Raw genomic sequence first — 25,632 nt, forward strand, 5'->3', positions numbered from 1 at the left:
AAATATGGCACACTGCTTTTATAACATAAAACTGACATGGGGAGTTGGGAAAAGAATAGGAAAAAATGGATAGGTAATGAACATTGCATTGGAACAGATGAGGGAAAAACTGTCTGAATGGAACATATGATTAGGCATTATATGCATGACAGCAATTTGGAACAAGAGGTAAATTGCAAAGTGGACTTGGAGAGGAGGGAGGGAGAGGGAGGGCAGAAAATGTGCAACAGTGAATGAATGAAAGCCCAACTTGTCTCTAAAATTTTGTTAAAATCACAATTAAAAATAGTCAAATATTGCATTAAGAAATTCAGCTGTTAAGGACATCTCCAATGTGTTAATAAGCAAGGATGTCAGTTTAAAGACTAAAGCCTGATCCAGGCCTTGGTATCTTCAATTACTTTATATACCTGTCAGAGTTGGACTGTGAAGGAAGATCAAAGAAGAGTGAATGCCTCTGAATTGTGGTATTGGTTATTTGTGAAGAGTATTGAATATATCACATGGACTGCTAGAAGAACAATCATCTATCATGGAGGAAGTGCAATCAGAAAGACAAAGATGGTGAAATTTCATCTTACATATTTTGGACATATTAAGAGGAATTTGTTTTTATGCTGGTCTTTGGAAAAGGACATCATTTGCAAAAGTACAGTCAGTGAAGGAGAGAAGGACACTCCGACGTGGATTGACTGCACCAGAACAATAAAGGAACACTGATCTAGTTTAAGCATGTCAGAGATTGGAAGGATGGTGCAGGGTACATAGGGTCACTGGAGGTTGAGCTGACAGTAGAACCCAACAACAACAACAACAAATCTTTATTAATTATATGGCAGATAGGTATGTTAAAGTATCTCACTGTGTATCAGGACTTGAGCTCCAGTGGCCTAGTGCTAAGAATTTGAGCTGCAATCCTGAAGACATGTGGTTTAAACCCACCAGGTACAAAGAGAGAGCTACGTTGACCTAGTGGAAAAGAAGTTATGCTACCAAGCCGAAGGTGGGTGATTTTCATCTGCGGCCCTCGACCGGGTTCAAATTATTTTCCTGTCAAACATTCTTCTAGGTGGTATAGCACTGGTCTGTGCGTTGCTGTACAGAGGCAACTCGTGTTGCTGTGATGTTGAACACTGTGACAGTGATGTGCCAATCGTGGTAATTGGTACCCATGGTGGACAGTATTGGCTGGAGCTTCCCGACTAAAACAAGCCTGGAAGCAGGAGTGGCATCCACTTCTGAAATGGCTTGCCTCCGGAAACTCTATGTACAAACAGTGCTCAGGCCGTTCGTTCATAGGGTCACTATGAGTCGTCTACGACTCGATGGCACCAAACAACAGCAACAACAACTCTGTGGGAGAGGGATGGGCATTCTCTTCCCGTGTGATTACTGCCTTTGAAAACTTGCTGGAGGGTCAGCAATGGGTCAGTTGACCCATTGTTGGGTACACAACAACAACATGTTTATCTGGATACAGAATTACTGTCTTTTTGGGCTTTTCTTCGAGTTTAGTGTACTATCCCTTTATAATCTATTTTTATCCCAAATTCTGTTTAAAGGATTGAAAATCCAGTTCATTTTGCATGAAATTTTGTTCCCTTGTGTTCAACACTTGTAGTCATTGTTGTGGTTTTCCCCTTCTCTATTTCATTGTCATCCATGACACCTTCTCCTTGACCTTGCCTATTTCTGCTTGCTTTCTGTCAGCCGCCTTCTGTGGTCCTCGTCTGTAGAGTAGATTGGCACTGCCTACACCGTCTGCTCACCTATGTTGTGTGCAGCTAGCTTCCAGACTGCTCCTCTCTCCTCCACCAGAGTAATGTGACTTTTGAGCCCGGATGGTGCCTTCAGGCCTAACAGCTCTCAGTGGTTCCTGTTGCTTTTGCATGAAAACACTATTGTTAACCCTCTACAAGGGCTCCATAAGCTAGTCTTTCCTGTTTGCCTTTTAGACTGCCTTTCTGAACCACTGGCTTTGTTTTTAGATCTCTAACCCTGTTGCTGTAGTTGTTAACACACTCCCCTGCTAAACCATCAGTGGTCAGTTTGAACCCACAGGCCAGCATGTACAGGAGAAGGATGTGCCAGTCTGTTTCTGTAGAAGTTTACAGCCTTGAAATCACTATGGGAACAGTTCTGTTCAAACCTCTAAGTCATAATCTACTTGATGGGCAAAGATTGGTTTGTTTGATAACAAGCCTTTACCTTCCTCTTACAGATTCTCATGTGCTGCTGCTGCTGCCTGTAATGTGTTTGACTTCATAGGAATTGGTTTTGTATTGTGGATGTGCTTGAGGAAAACAGTTCCTCCTCGTGGAGTTAGCATAGGTCAGATATGGACATCCACATGCTGCCCTACTTTTTCTACACACTTCCTCACCCAAGCCAGAAGGCAGACTCAGGAGGGCTGATCTGACCTGTCTCAGTCACTGTTGAACTCTCTCTGTCCAGCTCAATGTTTGTGATGTATGTACTTGAATGATTGAATAAGTGACTTTGTCATATATTTTCTTTATTGACCGCGATAGGGCACGAGAGTAAGCATATTGATTTATAGGTATTTGGTGAAGTGTTCTCAGTGAATCATTCTGCCTTGTTTGATCTTATCTGTGTTGGAGACAGGATTTGTTTAAGGAAAGGTAAGCTGTTCAAATTACCTCTCTTTTCCCCCCTACCTTATTCTCCTCTAGTGCATTGTAACCACAAGGTCACCTGTTCTAATGCACCAGCTACTCCGCAGGAGAAAAAGGGTAGTCTCCTCTCACAAAGGTTACAGCCTTGGAAATGAGATGGAGGGTCCTGCCGAGTGAGGCTAAATTCCACATTTTTGTGGTATCGGTAGTGTAGACGCATGAAGGGAAGACCTGAGAAACTGGGTCTGCTTAAAAGATTTTCTTGCAGGTGGTGGTGGTTGTTAGATGCTGTTAAGTGACCATGACTCGTGGCAGCCCTATGGACAACAAATTGGGACCTTGCCCTTTCCTGTGCCATCCTCACAGTCTCTGTCATGCTCACGCCCATTATGGTGGGCACTGTGTCAGTCTGTCCTGTTGAGGGTCTTCCTCTCTTTCACCGACCTTTTACCTTTTCGGCGTAATGTCCTCTTTCCAAGGACTAGCCCCTCCTGAAAGCGTGTCCCAAATCAGTGAGATGAAATTCTACCATCCTTGCCTCTGAGGAGCACTCTAGTTATACCCGCTTCAGGATGGATTTGTTTGTTCATGAAATATTTATTACTCTTCACCAGCACCACAATTCAAACTCATTGATTCTTCTGTAGTCATTTTCCAACTTTCAGATGCATAAGAAACAACGGAAAATACCAAGGCTTAGATCAGATCCCCCTTAGTCTTTAAGACATCCTTGCTCGTCGGAACTATAGGTAGGTCCATGACAGCACATTGCCCCAATGCAAAATCTCTTTTGACCTTTATTAAAGGCTGTAGTATTTTTTTATAATTTTTATTTTATACTGGTTTATTGACGAAGTTAATTGTTTTTCACAACGGCTCATTCCCATTTCCTTCACCCCTGACCTACCCATTAAATTATGTGACTCTGTAATTAACTCTCCCATCTTTACCCCTCGGCTCCCCACCTGGGATCCTCATAGTCGTTCTACAATAATGGTCTTACACAGTATTTGTCTTTATGGGACTGAGTTAGTGCACTCAGCATAATGCTTTCCAGTCCCTCCCAAGTTAGGTAATAATTTACAAGATCATTGCTCCAGCGTGCTGCATAGTATTCCATTTTGAGAATGTACCATAATTTATCAGTCCATTCAGTTGTGGTTGGGCTGTAGTTTTTGATCTTCTGCATTAAGTGCTTCAAGTTGTCTTCTCAGAACACTAAATTGTGCTCATGTGAAACCTGTATACTGACCAGGGAGCTGTTTGAATGGAGTAAAGGAACACTACATGGTTTAAAAATCAGAAAGGGTGTGTGTCTGCAATGTATCCTTCCTCCACATCTGTCCAATCTGTAAAATGAACAAATAATTTGAAAAATTGGCCTATATGAAGAAGATTGTGGCATCAGGATCATAAGAAGACTCATCAACAGTCTGCATTATGCAGATAACACAACCTTGCTTTCAGAAAGTGAAGAAGACTTGAAGTGCTGCTGTAGAAAATAGAAGACTACAGCCTTCTTAGGCAGAAGGTCTGCTGATTCAGATTGCTAGTTAAGTCTACAATGTAAGGAGGATTTTTTTTTCTTTTTTACAATTGACAGACATTAGGGGGGAATCCCCCCCAAAGATAATGTATTGTTAGTTGTTATCAAATTTATTCAGACTCTGGTGGTCCCCAGATTGCTGAGTAGAACTGCCCCTTAGGGTTTTCAAGTTCGTGACTCTCTGAAAACAGATTATTAACGTATATGTATTGTAGAGATTTTGGGAAATTCAAGGATGAAAAAACTCATAGCTGTATATATGTGAGTGTTCCACTGCTTCTTTCCCTCCTTTTTTTGGTTCTTAGTTTACATTTTTTTCAGCAAATATGGATATGTAGTATATAGTGTTGTGGCTGGTACAGTATAGAAGTTCATCTGAGAACTCGTCATGTGTAAAATTCTAGAAAGCAGGAGTTGCTTTTCTTACTTGAGCTTTTGAATGAAGAAGTAACTTAAAAATATGAGAGTATGCACACCCATGTTTATTGCTTTGTTCACAATAGCAAACAGATGGAAGCAACCCAAATGCCCATCAATAAACAAATGGATAGAGAAGCTGTGGTATAGTCACACAATGGAATACTATGCAGCATTGAAAAACAAGGAACTCATGCAATATTATTCAAAATGGGTGACCCTGGAGGATTTTAGGCTGAATGAAATATCTCAGTTACAAAAGGACAACTACTGCATAACTCCAGTGCTAAAAAACAGGACTGACATCATGGATGAGGGGAAACTAAGAAAAGAGGAGATCAATAATGCACACAGTATTGAAACAGTGAGGGAAACAACTGTTTCAAAGGAATATATGATTAGATATTATTTGCATAACAAGAGTCCAGAATAAGAGTTGCATAGTAAAGTGAACTGGTGGTGGATTGTATAACAATGAAAAAAAAAATTTTTTTTTCAAAGAGAAAAGCGAACTGGGGAGAAGGGTTGGACAGGGAGGAAAATGTAACAATGAATGAATGTAAATCTAAGTTTTCTGTAAACTTTCATTAAAATATCAATTAAAAAAAACAAAAAAAGAGTAAAAACAATAATAAATGAGAGTATTGTAAAAAAAAAAGTTGCTTAGGTCAGTACTTTGGAGTCATCTGTAACTTTTTGCTCTTACAGCTCCTTTGGTGAAGCTTTTGGCTCTGCCTTCAAAGATATCCAGAATCTGAACACTTCTCACCCTCACTGTCTTAGCCTAGTTTTAGGAAGCCCATCTCTCACTCAGTATTTCTGTCTCCAACATGTCTTTTACCACTTTGCCAAAATAGGGCAGATCCTGCTTCTTCACTGCTCTCAGCTTTCAAATGCTTCAGGATTCAGAGCAGAGTTCAGTTTCTCAGTGTGACTGGTGCCTGTACACACATTACGCATCTGAAGTACTCTTCTGCCAAGCCTCCACACCCCTCGGTTCCCTACGTTGTGCTCCTTGAGCCCAGTAAGCACACATACCCTTAGGGCCACCAGGTGTGCTGTCTGTCCCTCTGACTAGAATCTTCTGCTCAGGTAGCACACGGTGTGTTTCCTGTTCCTTCAGGCCTCTGTTCTACCTGAATCCTGTGATCCTGACAGAGGAGGTTTCTGTCACCTCCTGCCCATAAGCCACCATCATCACCCTCTCTCTTTCCTCAGTCACTTGATTCCCTATTCCTGATTGATTTTCCTTACTAAGTTCTAATACTCATTTGATTACGTATTTATTGTTTCTAGCCCTCCTGGGCACTGTGAGAGAAGGAATTTCTCTGCTTTTGTTGCTGAGATTTTAGGACCTGAAGCAGTACCTAGAGTGGACCTGGTTGTTGTTCAGGGCTGTTGAGTAAGCTCCAACTCCTGGCTGACCCTTGTGTGTTCCAGGATGGAGCCCTGTCAGGTCCAGTGCCACCCTCACAGTCTCAGCTATGCTTACGCACATTGGTACAGCCTGGAAGCCTTCCTCCTTTTCAATGAGCCTTGATTTTATCAAGCATGGGGGTCTGTCTCCAGTGATTGGTCCCTACTGATAATCATGCCCCATGTTTGTGGGAGGAGCATTCCAGCTACCCTTCTGGCAGTCTGTGGCTTATTGAGTACTCTTCGGCAGCACTGTGATTTAATAGCATCAGTTATTCTCCAGTTTTCCTTATTTGTTTGTCCAGTTTTCACATGCATATGAGATGATTCGTGGACGTAGTAGAATTCAAGAAGTAATGGATTTACACCTGATACTCTGCTGGAGAAGGACGGGCAATCTCCTCCTGAACCAGTCAGATCCGATTTGATGGTGTACACACACACACACACACACACACACACACACACAAAAAGTAATGGATGATGATGTTAGATGCCATTGAATTGGCTGTGACTCATAGCAACTCATGAACAACAGATCTCAACCATGCCCTAGCCTGTGCCATCCTCATAATGTCTGATGTACTTGAGCTCAGTGTTACAGTTACTTTATCAGTCCCTGTTGTTAAGGATGTTCCTCTCTTTGGCTGATTCTTCACCTTACCCAGCATGATGTCCTTTCTAAGGAACTGCCCTTCCTAACAACATGCCCAAGGCATGTGAGGCAAAGTTTACCACCCTTGCTTCTAAGGATAGCCTGGTTGCACTTTCTTCAAGGCTTCCTTGATTGTGCTTTGGGCAATCCACGGGACATTTCACTACTCTTCTCCAGCATCACAACTCAGAGACCTTGATTGTTCTTCTGTCACCCTTCTGGTATTCTCTGCCTTCATCCAGGATCTATCTGACATCAGCAGTGGTATCCCTGGTGCCATGATCTCTTCTAAATCCACCTTGAACTTCTGGCAGTTCTTTTTCTTTCTTCTGTACTGTTCTGGCTGGTTTTAGATAATCTTAGCAAGATTAAACTTGCATATGATTATAATGATGTTGTTTGATAATTTCTGTGTTCTGTTCGTTCACCTTTCTAGGGAATGGAACAAGTAGGAATCTCTTCCAGTCAGTTGGCTAACTAGCTGTCTTCCAGATTTCTTGGCATAGACTGATGGGCACATCCAGGACTGTGTCTGGTAGTTGAAAATATCAGTTAATATCCCATCAATTTATGAGTTGATAGAGGATGATGTTATTATATACTGTCATGTCATAACAAATTAATAAATGACCCTCCAGTGGGTTTTCAGAGACATTTAAACGCTTGAGAAGAGATTGCCCATATTTCTTCTGTAGAGCAGCAGGTGAATTCGAACTCGGTTCCTTAAGGTAGGCAGCTAAATTCCTAACACTAGGCCACTAGAGCTCCCATGAGTTGGTGGATAGTGAATTTTTGCTGTTGTTTGCCATCAAGTCAAGCACGACTTAGTGATCCTATGACCAAAAGGCTTGAAGCCCTTCCACAGCCATCACCATTTATCAAAGTTCACAGTTTCCAGAGGCACGCTGTTTAGGAATTAGATGCCACTCCTGCTTCCAAACCTGTTTTACACCAGGAGCTCCACCAAACACTGTCCACCATGGGTAACCATTATGGCATTTGACATCCTAATGGCAAAAGGTTCAACATCACAGCAACCCCAGATTAACCCAGTACAGCATATTGACAGAAGAGTGCTGGACCACTTAGAAGAATGCTCCTCTAAAATATAATAACAGCTCTCTTTTAAATACAAAGGCCCTCCCCAAGGTCTTGTTGACTCTAAAAGTGAAGCTTAAATATAAAAAACCAAACAAACCCAGTATAGTATGTTTCTCTTGTTACGTGCCACTGAGTCACCTGCGTCACCTGCGACATATAGCGACCCTATGAATAGCACTTCCCTTTCCTGAGTCAGTCTCACTAACACTGGCATACCAACCCCCATTGCAGAATTCCTTATCTCCTGTCAGTAAGTAAGGAAATTTGCCTTTAGCACCTAAAGGCTAAGAGTTCTCAAAGACAGTTTGTAAAAATACAATACTGACACAGTTTGAAATTCATAGAGCGTTCAGTGGGCAGTCTAAAACTGTCCCCTGGCCACTCTGCTGTCCTCTTAGAAGAAAGCAATGCTGAGTTTCTTCTGAAGACAGACTAGCTGTGCACCAAAAATGACACATTTATCCCTCCCTCCTTTCAAAAGCACACATCTCAGTATCTGCACTGTTTTTTACCTTATTTGTTTTGTAAAATGCGCTTTGGGGATAGTTTTTGGTCAGTGCACAAAGCACCCCTTCCATTTTCAATGGCTGCACAAAATTGCATGTATGAATGACTGTTCCACTCTGTTGACCATTCTCCTCTTGATGGGCAATCACATTATGGCTACTCTTTAGCTATTACAAGGGCTGTTGAATCGATTCTGACTCAGAGCAACCATTGTAAAACTGAGTAGAACTGCCCCATACATTTCCAAAATTGTGAATCTTTCTCTTTTCTTTAAGTTCGTTCATTCATTCATTCATTCTTCATTTTCCTCTGCCCAGTCTTCTGCCCTCCCATTTCCTTGCACAGACATTGATCCCTGTTGTTGTTGCTTGTGTACCATCAAGTCTGAACCGACCCACATTGGACTCTTCAGTGGGTTTTCAGATGCAGTTAATCACATGGAGGAGATTGCCTGTCCCTCTCCCGCAGAGCACCTGGTGGACTCGAACCACATGTACCTTTGGAATTACAGCACAGCCTCTTGCCACTGGGCCACCAGAGTTCCAAGATCGTGAATCTTTGATGACGCCAGCAGTCCCTCATTCTCCCACAGAGTAGCTGGTGCATTCAAACTGCTGACCTTTGGGTTCACAGCTGAGCACTTTCATATGCTTGGAACCAAGCTTCCTTCATTTCTCTTTACCATTGTGTAAATACTACTTTTTAAAAAAGTTTGTGGATTTAAAAACATGGAACGTTTTAGGAATTTGTGTAGGGACCATGCTAATCTTCTCTTACCATTCCATTTTTAGTATATGTGCTGCCCAAGCGAGCATGTGTAAATACTTCACATTTACAAAAATCTGCCAGGTGTTTGTTGTTGGTAGGTGTTATAGAATCAGTTATGACTCTGTGTTGCAGGGCTCTGTCCCTGGATCCTGACATCTCCAGTTTACAGTGTGAATTGCACCATTTGTGGATGGAGAAGGAGCTTTGGTGGGTAAGTGTTGGACTGCTAACTAGAAGGTTAGTTTTACAAATCTACCAGTTGCTCCATGGAGAAAAACCAATTTGCTCTTGGAGAGACTCACAGCCTTGCACACCCTGTGGGCTACTCTCCTTTGTCCTGTGTTGCTTTGAGTCAGAATGGGCTCCCTGGTAGTGGGTTTGGTTGCTTTGTCAGGGTGTGTGTGTGTGGGGGGGCAGTGCGGGATGTGCATCTCTGAGGTTTCCTCATTAGGTGGTATTGAGTTGGTTCCAAGCTTACATACAACAGAAATGAGCCCTGCCCATTCCCACTGGGCTCCATCCTCATAAATGGTTAAGTCCTCCATGGCTTCAGGTTTTTTCCATTTATTGTATGATGTTGCTTATTGGTCCAGTTTTGAGGATTTCATTTTTTTATTATTCATGTGTAATCTATATGGAAGGCTGTAGTCTTTGATCTTTATCAGTTAAGTGCTTCAAATTGTCTTCAGATTTCAGCAAACAAGATTGTGTCATCTGCATATTGTAGCCTGTTAGTGAATATGTGTTTTAACCAAGTGATTCTGGAGCACAACCAGGTTTGAGGTCTCCTGTCTAAAGGAGCGAATTCAGGGCTCTCCTCCCTGCAGATGCTCAGCAAATAAAGTATATAGGCTGTTTAGTTTATGTGATAATAACTACTGATTAATTTGTGGATCAACATAACTGCCATTTATGAAACACCTATGTTAGTCATTGAAGGAGGGGTTTTCACATTCGTTGTCTGGTCTTCCCCTCCCCTGAAGAGGTTAGTGGTGCCCCACTTATTTGTAAATGAGAAGTGAAGGCACCGAGGTCTGAGGTGACTCACCAAGGCTGCTCAGTCAGGGAGTGGTCAGTGAGAGGTCAGCAGGGTGTGTCAGCCCCAGAGCCTCTGTTCTGCCTTGTATTGAAACTTGTCCCCAAAGGATAAATGTGAACGTGCAGCTTTTGCAGAGGTACCCCTTTCTCTAAGTTGGTCATCTCTTAGTTTTAAACTTTTTTTAATAGAAACAGATCCTTCTATTACTCTTAATTTACTTACAGTGTGTCAGGCTTATAGAAGCTGAAGAAGCCTTTGGTGTCATAGTTTGGCTTCTGCATTTCCACGTAATTAGCCATCACATTGTACAGACTGTGCAGTATTTTTTTCTACAAAGTTCACTTGAAATGTCATTGAAGTATCTTTTGATACACTACGTACCTCTGATCTCGGAACTTGCTTGGATTATTTTTTCCTTTTAATAATTTCACGACATTGATCTTAGTAAAATGTTACTGCTCAGGAGTCAGTTTGCTGTCTTGAGGCCAGCTGTGTCCTGAGAGTGACATGAATATGCACCAGCCAACAGACCCAGGGGACAGTTCTTACCTTTGCTGGGGACAAGGAGAGCTTGTCACTGTGGTTCCGTGGGCTTCCTTCTGACCTCACTTCCAACCCTTCCCCACCATGTATTTATTTATATGTGTGCGTATTTTTTTTTTAGCAAGGCAGCTAATAGAAAAAGAAATCTATTTTTAAAATGGTTTTGAGGAAGCAGTTGCTTGGTTCCAGTTACTTTACTGAACTTGCTCCGAATGCATTTGACAAATGTAAAATTGTCTACTTCATAGTGATAATAGCTAATACTTAAATTTTTGGCACAGAGAGCCTAAAGGCTGTGCTTCTGGTGGTGTGAATCCACCAGCCACCCTGAGGGAGTTTCTTCCCATTTGAAAACCTGCTGGAGGGTCAGCCAAGAGTTGTTTCCAGATTCACAGGGGTGACTTAAGTTTGAATGCTTAACGGCCTCTTTTACATTTACTTACAACTCTTAATCCATAGCATGTATACGCCAAGGGCCGTATTGTTAGCTCCATCTTCCCACCTGGAGGTAAGGGTAGAGAGCCTGCTTGTCTGGGTTCCTAGGGTACAGGCTGGCTTCCCTCTCAAGCCGCTCACTGTACACAGGGAGTGTGTCTTCTCACCTGGAGCTTCATCTCCATTTTGAAAAGGTTGACTGGGCTTTGTTTCCTAAGTTAGGGATGTGCTTTCACACAGAGAAGTCAGGCTTGGTTACCTGTCATGGAGTCAGGCAGAAGATCTTCCGTGTGAAGCCCATGGTCTGAGGAGCTGTGGGGGCCTGCTTGCAAGTGGCCTTGGGCCCCTTCTCCAGCCCTTCCAGTTTCTTAGATAGGTCAGACGTTCCCACTGCCTAACCTTCATCTGGGTGACTTGAGGTGAGAAGACACTGGCACAAGTACTGGGACTTGGTGTGAACAATAGGAGACTCTGGGGACACTGGATTGCTGTGTGCCCTTTCACATTTCAAGAAAAGTCAGCTGTAGTACTCCTCATATGGGGAGAAAGGGGGAAACTGTAAGAATCACCTTTGATGTGTAACCACAGCCTCTGCTTATGGGGCATATTGGGGGTCAAAGGTCTTCACCATTGCTATCACCTTAAGTCGCCCTATGCTGAACTGCTGGTGTATCTGCTGTAGCTTTCCATGTGTGCACTGCCTGGTTTAAAGTGATGTCTGTTTCTATCCCACCTCCACTTGCCTCCATCACTTTGCTTACATCCTGCTGGCACAATGCCTGGGGGGCACTTGTGTGGGCTACAGAAGGGGTTGTCCAGCTGAGAGGGGGTCTGGAGGAAGAGTGGTGGGAGTGGGCTTTGGCCTGAGTTACTCAGGGCTCAGAGGTTTGGAAACTGCATTACCGACAGCCTCACTTCTCTCCTGGTGAAAGCTGGAAGCAGCTAGAGAATTCTGAATGACTGTCGTTTGGGTTCTCCTAACAATGAGTTTTCAGAGTCTTCTGTGTGTTTTTACTACATGCTGTCAACAGTACAGTTTTGGGTTTCTGACATCTGGTTGCCACTGTCTCGTGTAGATGTGGGAGAGCTTGGGGGAAAGGGGGCTGAGACACGAGAGCTGGGGCTCCTGGTGCTTTTCCTAGTTTCTTGGGTCTAGTGTGCTTACAGTGAAGAAACCCAGAGCTTCATGTTTGGGAATGCTGAGAGTTGTCTGATTTTAGGCAGTTTACCTATTTTAAGATCTTAACTTGTGTTATATTGAGAGTGAATCAAACTTTTTTTAAAAAGCTCCACTCCAGTTCTTTTTTGTCCTTCTGTTTCTTTGAATGTAAGATTTCCTCTACTTAAGTTGATGTTAGGCCTTCATAAAGACAGATGTTAGAGAATTATTCACCCTGGGAAGGGTGTTGCTTCTCCACCCCATCTCTTTTGTGAGTAGCTGTATTGGACTGTGAGGCCTCTGGCTGCCACTGTCAATGCCGAGTCTTGAGGGAGATAGTGGCTACTGGGCGTTGGGGCTTGGGCATGGCAGCCGCACATGTGCCTCTTGCTAAGGACCAGTTGTGAAGGATGGTGATTCCAGGCCTCCATGCGGTAGCTGCTTCTCTGTTCAAAGGGAGTTGACCTGCTAACCTACATTCAAAATACAACGCTGTCCCTCATTGAGACTGCGAATACAATCCTGTCCCTGTGGGACCTTGTATTTTTATCTCAGGCAGGCCTCAAGAGTTGAACTTTTAAAAGCCAAAATGTTATAGAACACTTGAAAACATGCTCCCTGGTTTAAACTCCCCTCCTTTGCTAGGATTGTGTTTTCCTGGACTCTAGAAAAGTGTACACTTGATAGCCAATTCTTTCTTCTGTTCTGTAAGAAACATGTGAATTCCTATTTTAAGCATACATTAGAGATATCCAAGAAGGTAAACCTGATACAGATTGAATTTCTCAAAGAGAAAAAGTTATCTTCATCTTCCACTGTAGCAAAAAAGAAAAAAAAAAAAGGCACACAGTGAACTTGTGTCAGGCCGTCGTGCCGTTTGAAGAGGCCAGCACACAGCCTCCTCTCTGGCCTGAATGGCTGGTGTCTTTGAAGAGTGTGCCCATCTCCGCTCATCTCCAGTGACATCATTGGTGCCACAGAAGCACAAACAATAGAATCTAGTGGCCCCAGTTGGTGTGAAACTGTAGGGTTTGGCCCCCTGGAAAACCTCTCGCCACCTGTTGGTCATCCATCATCCCCGCTTCTGTACTTAATGCTATGTGGGAGCGTGCTTCCTTTTATGGAGGACACACGCAGTGTTCATCCCAGTGCATAGTAGTTGTCTGTGGCCCTGGACGAGTCCCTTGCATGCTTTCGGACATCGCATGGGAGTTTTCAGTCAATCTTAGTAGTTTTTGTTGCCATTGCCTTAGTTTGCTTTTTCCTCCACTTAAAAAATAGTATATGTGATTATTAAAGAAAATTTAGAAATTCAGATAGGCAGGAAGGTTTTTTTTAAAATGTGTTTTTAAATATGACTTCCCTTTAAGCAAATGGCCGAGTGCTCAGGTGCTATAGAAAAAGCGGGATTTGAACACTTCCCCCCTCAAGGTGTCTGGAGGGCCAGGCAGTCCACTTCCAGATTCCAGTGCCTTGGAAAACTTGGGCTTTGCACACACACACCCCCACCCCAAGTGTCTCTGGAGGGTCACGCAGCCCACTCCCAAATGTCGCCTTGAGAACCCGGGGGATGCAGTTCCAGTCCACACCCAGGGAGTCACGTTGGGGCAGAACTGAATGATCATAACCAGCACAGCCTCCCTCTTAATAAGAATTTTTAATATTTTGGTGAATATCTTTTAAAACTTTTCTTTGAAATGCACAAATAATAAATGTATAAATCAAATGGAATTATATATTTTTTAATTATAGAAAATTTGCAACTCATACTAGAGATAATATTATGAACTTCAGTCCATCTATCTCTTAGCTTCAGCAGTTATCTATACTTGTGGTTGCTGTGAAGCTAAACACTGTGACACTGATGTGTCAAATGTGAGAATGGTTACCCATGGTGGACAGTGTTTGGTGGAGCTCTCTGATTAAATCAGACTTGAAAGCATGAATGGCATCCACTTCTAAAATAGCTTGCCTCCAGAAACCCTGTGAACCTGGAGAAAGGACGAAAATTATACAAGTGCTTAGGTCTTTTCATTCATATGAGTCCGCTACTTGGCACTTAACAACAACATAGCCAGTCCTATCTCGTCTATTATCTAACCCTTCTAGATTTCTTTACATCAAATGTAGTGTTTGTTTTCTAAGATAACAAGAACTGTTTGATAATAAAATCATTATCACGCTTAAGTTAACATTTTGAATCCACCAGATGCTCTGCTGGAGGAGGAGCAATCTCCTCCTGTGCCAGTCCGATCTGATTTGATGGTACACAACAAGAAAGAAAAAAAAGAAAAAGAAAGAAAACAAAACAAAACAAAGGCACACATAAGTTAGCATTTAAATTGTTTAGTTTCATAAGTTGGAGATCTAGAAATAAGCTTTATAGTTGATTCCCTAATTTAGACTGTTTTTAATTTAAAAAAACATAATGGCATAATCTCTAGGACTATTCCCATTCCCAACAAAGATGATCCAAAAGAATGTGGAAGTTATTTGACATCGTCAGTATCACTTGCAAGGAAATTTTGCTGAAGATTATCTAAAAACAACTAGAACAGTAGGACAGAGAACTGCTAGAAATGCAAGCAGGATTTAGAAGAGGCTGTACCACTAGGGATATCATTGCCGATGTCAGATGGATCATGGCTGAAAGCAGAGAATACCTGAAAGATGTCCATTTGTGTTTTATCAATAATGAAAAGGCATTTGACTATGGATCACAACAAATTGTGGCTAATATTGAAAAGACTGAGAATTCCAGAACACTGGATAGTACTAATGCAAAACTTGTGTCTAGTCCAGGAAGCTATTTTCTGAGCAGAGTAAGAGAACATTGTGTGTGGTTCAAAAACAGAAAAGGAGTACATCGAGGATTATATCCTTTCACCATACTTTCCCAGTCTATTTGCTGAACAGATCATTTAGGAAGCTGGACTTTAGGAAGAAGACTATGGCATCAGAATTAGAGGAAGATTTATCAGCAGCCTACCTTACGTAGGTGACAAAACATTGCTTGGTGAAATTGAGAAGGACTTAAAGCGTTTGCTGTAGAAGGTTAAGGATTGTATCCTTCAGTATGGATTGTGTCTCGACATCGGAAAAGCAAAGATCCTCATCACTGGGCCAGTACGCAGTGATGCAGAACAGATTGAGGTGGTTAACAATTTCATCTTGCTCAGATCCGCAGTCAGCACTCTGGTACCTGCAGTCAGGAAATCAGATTAGTTGCATTGGAAAATCTGCTGTCAGGGACCTTTTCAGAGTGCTCAAGAGCAATGATGTCAGTCTAGAGACTAAGATTCACCTGATCAGGTTATGGTCTTCTCACTTGCTTGCTGTGCATCTGAGAGTTGGACAATGAAAAAGGACAACAGAAGGATACTTAATTCCTTTACGTTGTGGTGCTGGAGAAGAGTTTTGAACATACCATGGACTGCCAAGAGAACAAATAGGTCTGTCTTGGAGAGAGCGAAGCCAGGTTGCTTCTTGGGAGGCAAGGATTTTGAAGCTCTGTCTCACATACTTTGGGCATGTTGTGAGGAGGGACCAGATCTTGGGGAAGGACATCAGGCTTGGAAGGGTGGAAGGTGAGCGGTAAAGAGGAAGACCCTGGGTGAGAGGAATTGACACAGTGACTGTGGCAATGGGGTCAGGTGTGGTAGAGGTGGGCATATTGGCTCAGGATAGGGCAAGGTTCAGAACCATTATTCATAGGGTTGCTATAAGTAGTAGGTAACTCACTGGCATATAACAGCATCCAGCAGTGGCATAGAGTTTGCTGTTTTGTTGATCCACAGTCAGTACTCTTGGTGTTACTGTTAGTCAGGAGATCAGGAGACATACTGCACTGGGAAAGCCTGCAGTTAGGGGACTCCTAATTGTTGAGGAGCAGTGATGTCGGTTTGAGGACTACGATGAATCTGATTCAGACCATGGCCTTTCCAGTGACTTGCTGTGCATCTGAGAGTTGGACAGTGAATAAGGATGACAGAAGAACTGATGCCTCTGAGCTGTGGCGGTGGTGATGGTGAGTGCTGAGTAGCCCGTGAACTGCCACAAGAAGCCAGAGTGCCCCTTTGAGGCAAATATGATAATAACTTCATCTCACACACTTCGGGCATATTGCTAGAAGAGGCTATTCCTTGGAGAGGAACATCATGCTTGGAAAGGTGAAGGCTCAGTGAAAGAGAGGACAAAGTGACGCTAGCAGTGGGCTCAGGTATGCCAAAGATTGTGAGGATGGCACAGGTAGGACAGGGTTCAGATCTTTTGTTCTTAGGGTGCTATGGGTTGTACTCGACTCGATGGCACCTAACAGTAACAGTGGCATAGTGGTGGCTTTGTAGTGATGGCCTAATAGTCAGGAACGGTGCTGCCAGCCCAGAGGCAGTTCAGATACACCCGCTGCTCTGTAGGAGAAAGATAAGCAGTCTCTTCCCGTGTAACTGCCCCTGGAAACTTGCTAGAGAGTGCTGATGGCCCAGTAGTAAGAAGCGCTTTATTCCAAAGGCATGTCTTCAATTCCACCAGCTGCTTCTCGGGATAAGGATGGACAGTTTCCTCCCGTGTGATTTACTGTCTCTGAAAACCCACTGAAGGTTAGCTATTAGTCAGTTCTGACTCGACAACACACACAACAACAAAAATCCACTGGAATGTCATCTCTAAGTAGGTTTTGATTCAATGTTACATAAAACAACAAGGCATAGTGGTTAAATTAACACGTTGCTGCACACTTTAAATTGACGGCCGTTCTTAGAAATACTTTTTTTGTCATTTGCGGCAACGTGTCAGAGAACTCCGGGGCTGACTGACAGAGAAGTGCTTTAGACCTATTTATCAGGCTCCGTGTGAGAAGGACATGAAGTCAGCTGGCCTTGGAAGCCTATGGGACAGTCCTGTGAGCCGGGATTGGCTGGATGATCGTGGTTTTATTTTTTTTTTTTAATTTAATTAACTTTTTAACCTGAAATAACTAGATTGAATAAATAGAAATGGCAAAAACCCGACCACAGATCTCTCTGGAGTCCTGCACCCTTTACCTAGCTTCCCAGTGGTCACCATTTGCATAATGGCACTGCCAGCTCAGCACCAGGAAGCTGCATTGGCACCATCTGCAAAACCTACTCAGATTTCACTGGGGTCACGTGTGTCCGTGTGTGTGTGTGTGTGTGTGTGTGTGTGTGTGTGTACGTACACGTGTACTGAAGTTTTATCACGTTTAGGTTTGTGTAACCACTATCCACATTCATATTCAAGCAAGGACTATGTTTCACTTAATGTTTTTTAAAGAAAAAAAATTTTGTTGTAATTTTACATTGACAGAAAAGTTACAAGTTGTTGTTGTTGTTATGTGCCATCGAGTCGCTTGCAACTCATAGCGATCCTATGTACAACAACCCTAAACTCCGCTCTGTCCTGTGCCAATCGCACTGTCTCTGACACTCCATCCCGATTACCCCAGTCACTGAATCAATCCACCTCATAGAGGGCCTTCCCCTCCTGCGCTGTCCCTCCACCTTCCCAAGCATGATGTCCTTCTCTAAGGACCGATCTCTCCTCACAACATGTCCAAAGTACGTTAGACGGAGCCTCAGAATCCTTGCCTCCAAGGAGCCACCCAGTTTAACCCTTTCCAGGATGAATCTGTTTGTTTTCCTAACAGTCCATGGTACTCTCAGTACTCTTCTTCAGCACCACACCTCAAAGGCATCAATTCTCCTTCTATCCTCCTTGGTCATTGTCCAACTCACTGATGCATAACAAGTGATTGCGAAGACCATGGCCTGTATGAGACGCATCTTAGTCTCCAGAGAGACACCATTGCTCTTCAGTACTTTGGAGAGGTCCCTAACAGCAGACTTTCCCATGGCAATGTGCCTTTTAATTTCCTGGCTACTGTTTCCAAGAGTGTTGACTGTGGAGCCAAGCAAATTAAAGCTGTGAACAATCTCAGTCTCTTCACCATCCATCCTGATGCTGCATCTTTGTCCTCTTGACATTGAGCCTCAATCCATATTGGAGGCTGCAGTCCTTGACCCTCTGCAGCAGGTGCTTCAGGTCCTCTTCAGTTTCAGCAAGCAGGGTTGTGTCATCTGCATAATGCAGATTGTTGATAGATCTTCACCCAATCTTTTTTTTATTTATTTATTTTTCAATGTTTGCATGTTTATTTATAATTACAATGTACATGACTCCAACAGGGCAGCCTCAGCACTTCGTCCTAACTTTGAACCAGAAAATCCTACAAAAATAAACCCAGGCTTTACAGGAACATAATTGATAACCCTCAACTAAACCTATAGCTACTCGAAAGGGGTTTGGTTACCAAGGTGCCTGTTAACAAAAATGCCCCAGCCGAGGAGCATGCTACGCTAAGGTCTGACCTAATCATGCAACAAGTTTATCCACCCGCCCACCCTCCACCCACCAGGAGAACAAAACAACTATTTACAGTGACAAGAGGGGCTCTTGGGTCAGCTGACCTTGCAAAAGACTGGCTCACTTCCAACGTGGACGTGGGTGCCTGGCCACTGCAGGGACCGGGCAGGAGTCTCCTGAGCTCCAGCCGCAGCCCTGATGCCACCAGAGGCAGCTGTACACCAGCTAAGGAGCCATAGTCACGGCTGGCCTTGCTGCTGGACTCCAGCCTTGGCCAAGTGCTTGTTTGCTTCCCATGATCACCCACCCATGCCCATTCCCCCCCTCAGCTGGCCCTCCACCAGGGGCCCTGCCCTGGGCACTGGAGTGACTGGCTAACACTGAGGATGGTCACAAACAGGCCACTGCATCTGCAAAACTCAGTTTGGTTCCACGTCAAAAGTCACCAGTGAGGAAACCATTCTGCAGCCAGACCAAGGGTCAGCTAACTTATGTGCTTGGAGAAAGAGGCAGGTCGCCTCAGAGCCATGGCCCCGCACAGCAGCAGGCTCAGCCACACGCCAAAGTCCCAGTCAGGCAGGAGGGCAGCAACCGCACAGGAATCGGGCTGACCAAGTCTCCCAGAGAAGCAGGCGGCTTCATCCACGTGTCCTCACGTGCACGGTCCTGTCCTGTGCGGCCACAGCGGAACCTGGGAGACTGGGGCAGTGCCCTCACACCCGGCCAGTCCCAGCTCTGTGGGTGGTGGGGTTGCACCAGTGCCTCGGCCCCCTCGAAATCCGCCCCGGAAACTGCATCCACGAAGGAACCTTCCTGACACCCCGAAAGTCTCTGTGTTGAGCTTCCTCTCCTCGGCCCACGTGATTCGCCTGGAACTGGTCTTGAGCTCTGAGGAGATGTTGTCAAAGAAGGATTTGGACTTGTCGTAGTAGCAGTTGGGGCCCAGAAGGTCTTCCTCAGCTGGGGTCTCATCGCTCGGGGTAACCACGGCAGGGTCTTTCTCTTCTCCTTTCTCAGCTTTCTCGTCTTTGAAGTTGAGCTTCTTCTTAAACTCCTTGTCCAGCTCCTCTTGGTTGAACTGGGCATTTGCGGTTTCAAAGTCGAAGTCACCCTCGAACTTGATGGTGTTCTCCTTGGCACTGGTTGGGCGGTTCTGCCCTCTGGAGCGATTCCGTGTCCACCGGTTCCCTGATCTCCGCCTCTGAGGTCTTCAATTCTCATCGTTGACTTGCCCTTGGCTTTGCACAGTTGCGGGCTGAGCCAGGTCACTGGAGGCCTTGCTGATTGGCTGGGCCTGGCGAGCACTGAGCTGCACCGAGGGGCCCTTCCCAGGCAGCAGCTTCTTGGCACCGAGGCTGTCAGCGGGGCCAGTCTGCACGGCTTGCTCCACCATGGGGCTCTTACCAACTGAGACGGAAGGGAAACCAGTGCCCTTGGATGAGAGCTGGTGTGGTTCCGAGGACACATCCAGCTCAGACACAGGCTGTGGAGACGGAGAGGAGCTGAGGCTGGGGGGCTCACCAGCTTCTCCAGGCCCAGGGAGGCTGCATACTGCTGGCTGAGCAGGGAGCTGGCGGCCAGGTGGCTGTAGGGTGGCATCCCTCGGCAGGGGCTGTAAGGCACGTGGGGCCGGAAGGATGATGCTGAGGCCGAGCTCAGGGAAGACTGGACAATAGCAGGATCCTGAGGGAGTGTGTGCTGTGCTTTCGGGGGTTCACACACAGTGACGTCTTTGATGTCACTGCCCCGGAAGATGATGTAGATTTCCTCCCTGGGGGGAGCAGGCCTGTCTGTGAGGCGGTCTTCTGTCCCGAAGGACCTCACATTGGCGAGCGCGACGGTCGAGTTGTCCGTGTCGATGGTGTAGAGGATGCCCTCGTAGCGGATCTGCGCCTTGGAGATGAGGCTGATCTTGCTGCCCAGATAGGGGGTGCCCGAGGAGCCGCTCATGGCGGCGGCCGCCTGGGGAGCTGGGGCGAGGCCACGGCCTGCTCCGCCGCCGCCCAAGAGGCCTGCGCGGGGGCCGGGCGGGCGGAGAGCGGCGCGGGAAGAAGGGGCGCAGCAGCCACATCCGGGGCCCCGCGCGACACTCCGCCCCCGCACGCTCACCTCCCATTGGCTGGGCGGGCCGCCCTCCCTTTAAAGATGGCCGCACCGCCGGCCTATTTTTTATTTTTTAAATTTTATTATTTTTGTGTGAGTGTACTGTCAAATCAGATCTGACTGTTACAGGAGGAGATTGTCCCTCCTTCCCCGGCAGAGCATCTGGTGGATTCGAACCGTGAGCCTCTGGGATTGTAGTTGCAGCTCCTTGCCAGTAGGCCACCAGAGCTCCAATCTTCCACCAATCTTGACCCCACATTTCTCCTCATAGAGCCTAGCCTCCTGGATGATCTGTTCTGCATATGGGTTGAAAAGGTATGGAGATAGGACACATCCCTGGCGTACACCCTTCCCAATTTTGAGCCATGTAGTGTTCCCTTGCTCTGTTCTGACAACTGCCTCCTGGTCCAAGTACAGGTTTCGCATTAGCACGATTAAATGTTCTGGGATTCCAGTTCTTCTCAGAGTCAGCCATAGTTTGTTATGATCCACACAGTCAAACACATTTTGCATAGTCAATGAAACACAGATATACATTCCTTTGGTATTCCCTGCCTTCAGCCAATATCCATCTAACATCAGCTACAATAGCCCTAGTACCACGACCCCTTCTAAACCCAGCCTGGACTTCTGGCAGTTCTCTGCTGATGTGCTGTTCCAGTCGTTTTTAGATAATCTTCAGTAGAATCTTGCTTGCATGTGAAAGTTACAAGAGTAATGCAAAAAAAACACCCAGATCCCACCAACACTCTTTTCTCCACATTGCTGCGTGTGCTGGCATCTTGGTTCGTCCTGAGGACTGACCACTGTTAGGTTCGTAGTCCTGGTATATGTTAGATACCTAGAAACTTGTGACACTTTAAAAAAAAAAAGAGTAAAACCCATTTTAAAAAGTTTGACTGTTACTGAGCTAGCCCAGAGGATAGCTGTGTCTTTAGAAAGGCTTGCACTTAGAAGCCACCATCAGCTTGGCAATTTTCTCCTGAAAAGATCTGCGGGCTCAGAAACCCTGCAGGAAGTCCTACTGTGACTCAGAAATGACTCGACAGTGGTGGGTTTGGAAATGCTTCCATTAGTTGGGAAGAAAAAGCATAGATGAAAATGACCAGAAACACAGGTGTCACAGTACTGGTTCCAATAATAGACCTGTTCTTCCAATGAAGACGTCTTCAAAGCTCCCTCCCAAGTGCTGTGTAGAGTGGGCAGCTCTCTTCGCCTGGTTACTCAGGGTTGCTTTCCTCAGCTGGGACCTGGCTGCCTCAGACTGACAGCTTCAGTTACAGAGGCCACATTGGATGTTCCCCTCTTCTGTGGGTGACTAACCTCCATGTTGTTAGAAGTCAGTCCTTGGAAAAAGACATGATGCTTGGAAAGGTAGAGGATCAGCAAAAGAGAGGAAGACCCTCAACTAGATGGATTAACACGGTAACTGCAGTGGGCTCAAGCATGTTAGGGGTGGTGAGGAAGGTGCAAGAAAGGGCAAGGTCAGATCCTCTGGGAGTCACAGTTACGTCTGTGGCACCTGACAACAGCTTTTCGTGACTTACCTCCCTTCATTACTCTGTAAATTAATGTTCTCTGGTCTTGTTGATGTTCTGGTCCAAAATGTTGCCATTGATGTTAATATTACTGGGACATATCAGGGTCCTCTTGTGAAACTTTAGGTTACAAATTAGGTTGTACATTTTTCTAGCCCAAGTTGGGCAGCTGGGAAGAGTGACCAGGAGTGTGGCTAAGGTCTAGCTCCAGGCACTGATCACCTTGTGCAGATCAGTGTCTCCCAGGGTCACAGTTTCTCTGTGAGAGTAGGGTAGTGGGGCCCCAAGAGGACCAGACCCTGGGATTAAGGCTTTGGGGTATTTCTCGATAGAATGGAGGCTCTTTGTGGATTGTCCCCGAGTCATTCATCAGTTTAAAGTGGAGAGTTTGAAGACCGCCTCTGTTCTCTGCCAAATAGAATAAGCTCATGATTGTCGACTCGCGGCTGCTTGGGGCTTTGTCTTCCAGGTCCCCACACTTCTGCTCCCTAGCTCTCCTTTGGGGAAATTTAATAAATATATAAAAACCCAACAAACCAACAGAACTTTTTAGGAATTTGTAATAACTTTTTCAGAAATGAAAGCCTTTTACCTTTTTTCTTCCTTTTGTGTTACTGGAGGTCCCTTAGGAGTAGGAGTGCATATTTTGTGCATATTTAACTGAGGATATAGTACAAAATAGGTCATTTGAATATGTCAGCATTTTAATGTGATGAGATCTGCTGGTAGAATGTGCGCAAATGGAATGTGTCTAATGTTTATTCATTGTTTTTCTTTAATGAAGAAATCAGTAGTTTATTAGCGTAGACCCAGCATTGTGCGGTTCTCGGTTCTCATGATGAGAAGACTCCTCTGGGCCTACAGGAGAACCAGGGAACAGGAAAAAGGGAGAGCCAGAAAGGGGACACCCTCTGCTGCTTTCTGAGGTGACCTTCTCAAGCCACTCTCCAGGCAGAGTGGAGATTTTCCCCAGCCAACAGGTTGTGAAAGGCCATCTTGGGAGCCAAGCCATGCGTGACGGCAGCTGAAGCCTGTTACTTGAGCAGATGCATGAATGACAACTTTGAGCCTGGAGAGAAATGCTGGCCTGGCCCTGCTGGTCCCTCCCGGTCCCTCCTCTGCACCCCACCTCCAGTCTCTCTCACCCCACCACGTCCCTGGCCCATCCCTCTCACACGCCCCTCCTCCTCCCAGTCCCTCCTGTGCGCCTCCCTCCTGCGGGTCCCTCCCCTGCTCCTTTGCAAAGCAACCTTTTTTGGCTGAAGTCTGGACAGTTCACGGAGAGCAATCCCGAGGACTTTTTACTTCCCACATTTGTCGATTCTGTGATTTCCATTTTTGATGACATAAAGGTGGCATCTCATGTTCTGACAGGCTGGTGGCTAACCCCTAGCTCTACTGCTCTGGATAGGGGTGGCCAGAACCCCTCAGAGGGTGATGACTGTGGGGTGGAGAGGGGGACGAGAAATAAGACTGGGAGCTGTCCTGGTCTGTGGGGAAAGGGTTCAGAGCAACACACGCATGCATGCATGTGCACGCTCCACACCTCGCACACTGGCTTCCTCTAGAACTGTGCAGGGCAGGGAAAAAAATACACTTGCTTTTCCTTATTTTGGTGTCTGAAGATACAATGATGAGACTTTTCAGACCTTCACACCCCTCTCTACCACACCCCCACCCCTCAGGTTTCCAAGGCTGGAATCTTTATGGAAATAGACTTGACTTACCTTTCTCCCAAGAGAGGCTAGGGGATTCAAACTGCTGACCTTTCCAACTGCTGCTGTTTTTTGGTCTGCAGAAGGATTCTTCTACCATTGGTCTCTAGAGCCTAATGGGTAAAGGAGCTGTGCTGCCAACTCACAGGCAGGCTGTTTGAATCCACCAGCTATCCTGAGGGAGAAGACAGTCTCCTCCCATGCAGTTTACAGCCTCTAAAAACCTGCGGGCGGGTCAGCAGTGGGTCAGTCCTGATTCCGTGACAGTGGACAGTGAATGTTTAGTTTCTTCAAGGACTCATCACTATCCTTTGAGTGGCAGCAGCATTCAGCCACTAACCGAAAGATCAGCTGTGCAGGTCCACCAGAGAAGTGGCCTTCTGCTTCCGGAGAGATTCAGAGCCTCGGAAGCCCTCGGGAGCCAGGCTGCTCTGTCCTCAGGGCTGCTGTGACTCAGAATCGACTCGATGGCAGTGGGTGGATGAGTGGGTCCTAGTGGTTCCTGTCACTTCAGTTTTCTTTCCTTCCATTTTTTAATTGCTTCCTAAAGGCCTATGTGGCTTGCCTGCTTTTAGGTGTTGGAGAAAATAGGGAAGGACCAGCCAGGCCCCTCTTCATGGAACACCGAGCTGAACGAGTGGTGGATATGTTTTCCTCCAGCCTGGTTGACATCTCATACCCCTGATATCTTTTGTTGTTACTGTTCTTAATAAGCATTGGGCTCTTTAAAAGCCGTTAATGCCAGTTAGATATTTTAGATGTAACGATAGCTGAGGAAACGTCAGGAAAGATGGATTGTGTGGGTGTTTTTACAAGATTAGACTGGTTTTGTTTCTGTTTCCAGGGCAGGTGGGCAGGACTCTGGAACTGGCAGCTGTAGAGAATCCCCTGGAAAGTTAAGCTGTTTCCCCTTTCTGGGACCCTGGGTATTGCTCACTCTGCTGAAGACATTTGGTCTGATAGTACGTTGGAGTTTTCTTTAAGAGTATCTTTCTGGTCTGCATGGCCAGCTCTTTTTCCCAGTGTGCTCTTGACAGAAAGGCATTGATAGTCTCCAAGCTTCAGCTGGGCCACCAGCATAGGTGCCAGGCCAGAGAGTCACTTAGACAAGGTACCCAGAACCCCACCCCTTCCTAGGTTCAGAATCTGTTCAGGGAAAACTGCAGAGATGTGTTTGTGATGGGATGGATTTGAGATCCTGAGTTTTGAGAGAGGGCCTCAGTTGGCCCTGCCTTTCCAAGTAAGTGGTCCCTGTGGCTGGGCAGTGGTCCCTTGGCCTCCTTGTCTCCTTTGGTTGCTTGTCTGGGATGAGGTCAGGTGAAGAGGGCGGAAAGCATCTTCTCGGATCTCTCCTGAGTTTCAGAACAGCATCATGAAGTTCTTTGATGGCACTGGGCTGCCCCTGCTGTTTTTTTATAAACCTGTCCACGCTTCTGGACTCTGCAGCCTGGCTCTTCTGATGGTTTGAGAGGAAGCTGGACTTGGATCATTCATGGAGTGATGGTCAGCACGGCCCGCTGTGATGGGAACCCATGAAGTTCCAGGTGGAAGACGTCCACACGCACTTGAGACAGGGAGGAAGTGCCATTTGTGCTGGGCCTAGGGAAGAAAGGCTGGGAGCTGGGTGTGAACGAGTGCCTTGAGGGATGTGCGTGAGGAATAACTGTTACCCT

The 25,632-nt window shown here is 45.5% G+C and overlaps 1 protein-coding gene and 1 pseudogene across 7 annotated transcripts in view; one reads left to right on the plus strand and one right to left on the minus strand.

Moving 5' to 3' along the window:
- WDR20 (WD repeat domain 20) overlaps nucleotides 1-25,632 on the plus strand; it is an 87,437-nt gene that overhangs the window by 37,067 nt on the left and 24,738 nt on the right. The window lies entirely within an intron of this gene.
- LOC102855804 lies at nucleotides 19,317-20,553 on the minus strand (annotated as a pseudogene).

This window comes from Elephantulus edwardii, unplaced genomic scaffold (genome assembly GCF_000299155.1).
Source record: "Elephantulus edwardii isolate Elephantulus edwardi_28Jun2011 unplaced genomic scaffold, EleEdw1.0 scaffold00002, whole genome shotgun sequence".
NCBI classification, from domain to species: Eukaryota; Metazoa; Chordata; class Mammalia; order Macroscelidea; family Macroscelididae; genus Elephantulus; species Elephantulus edwardii.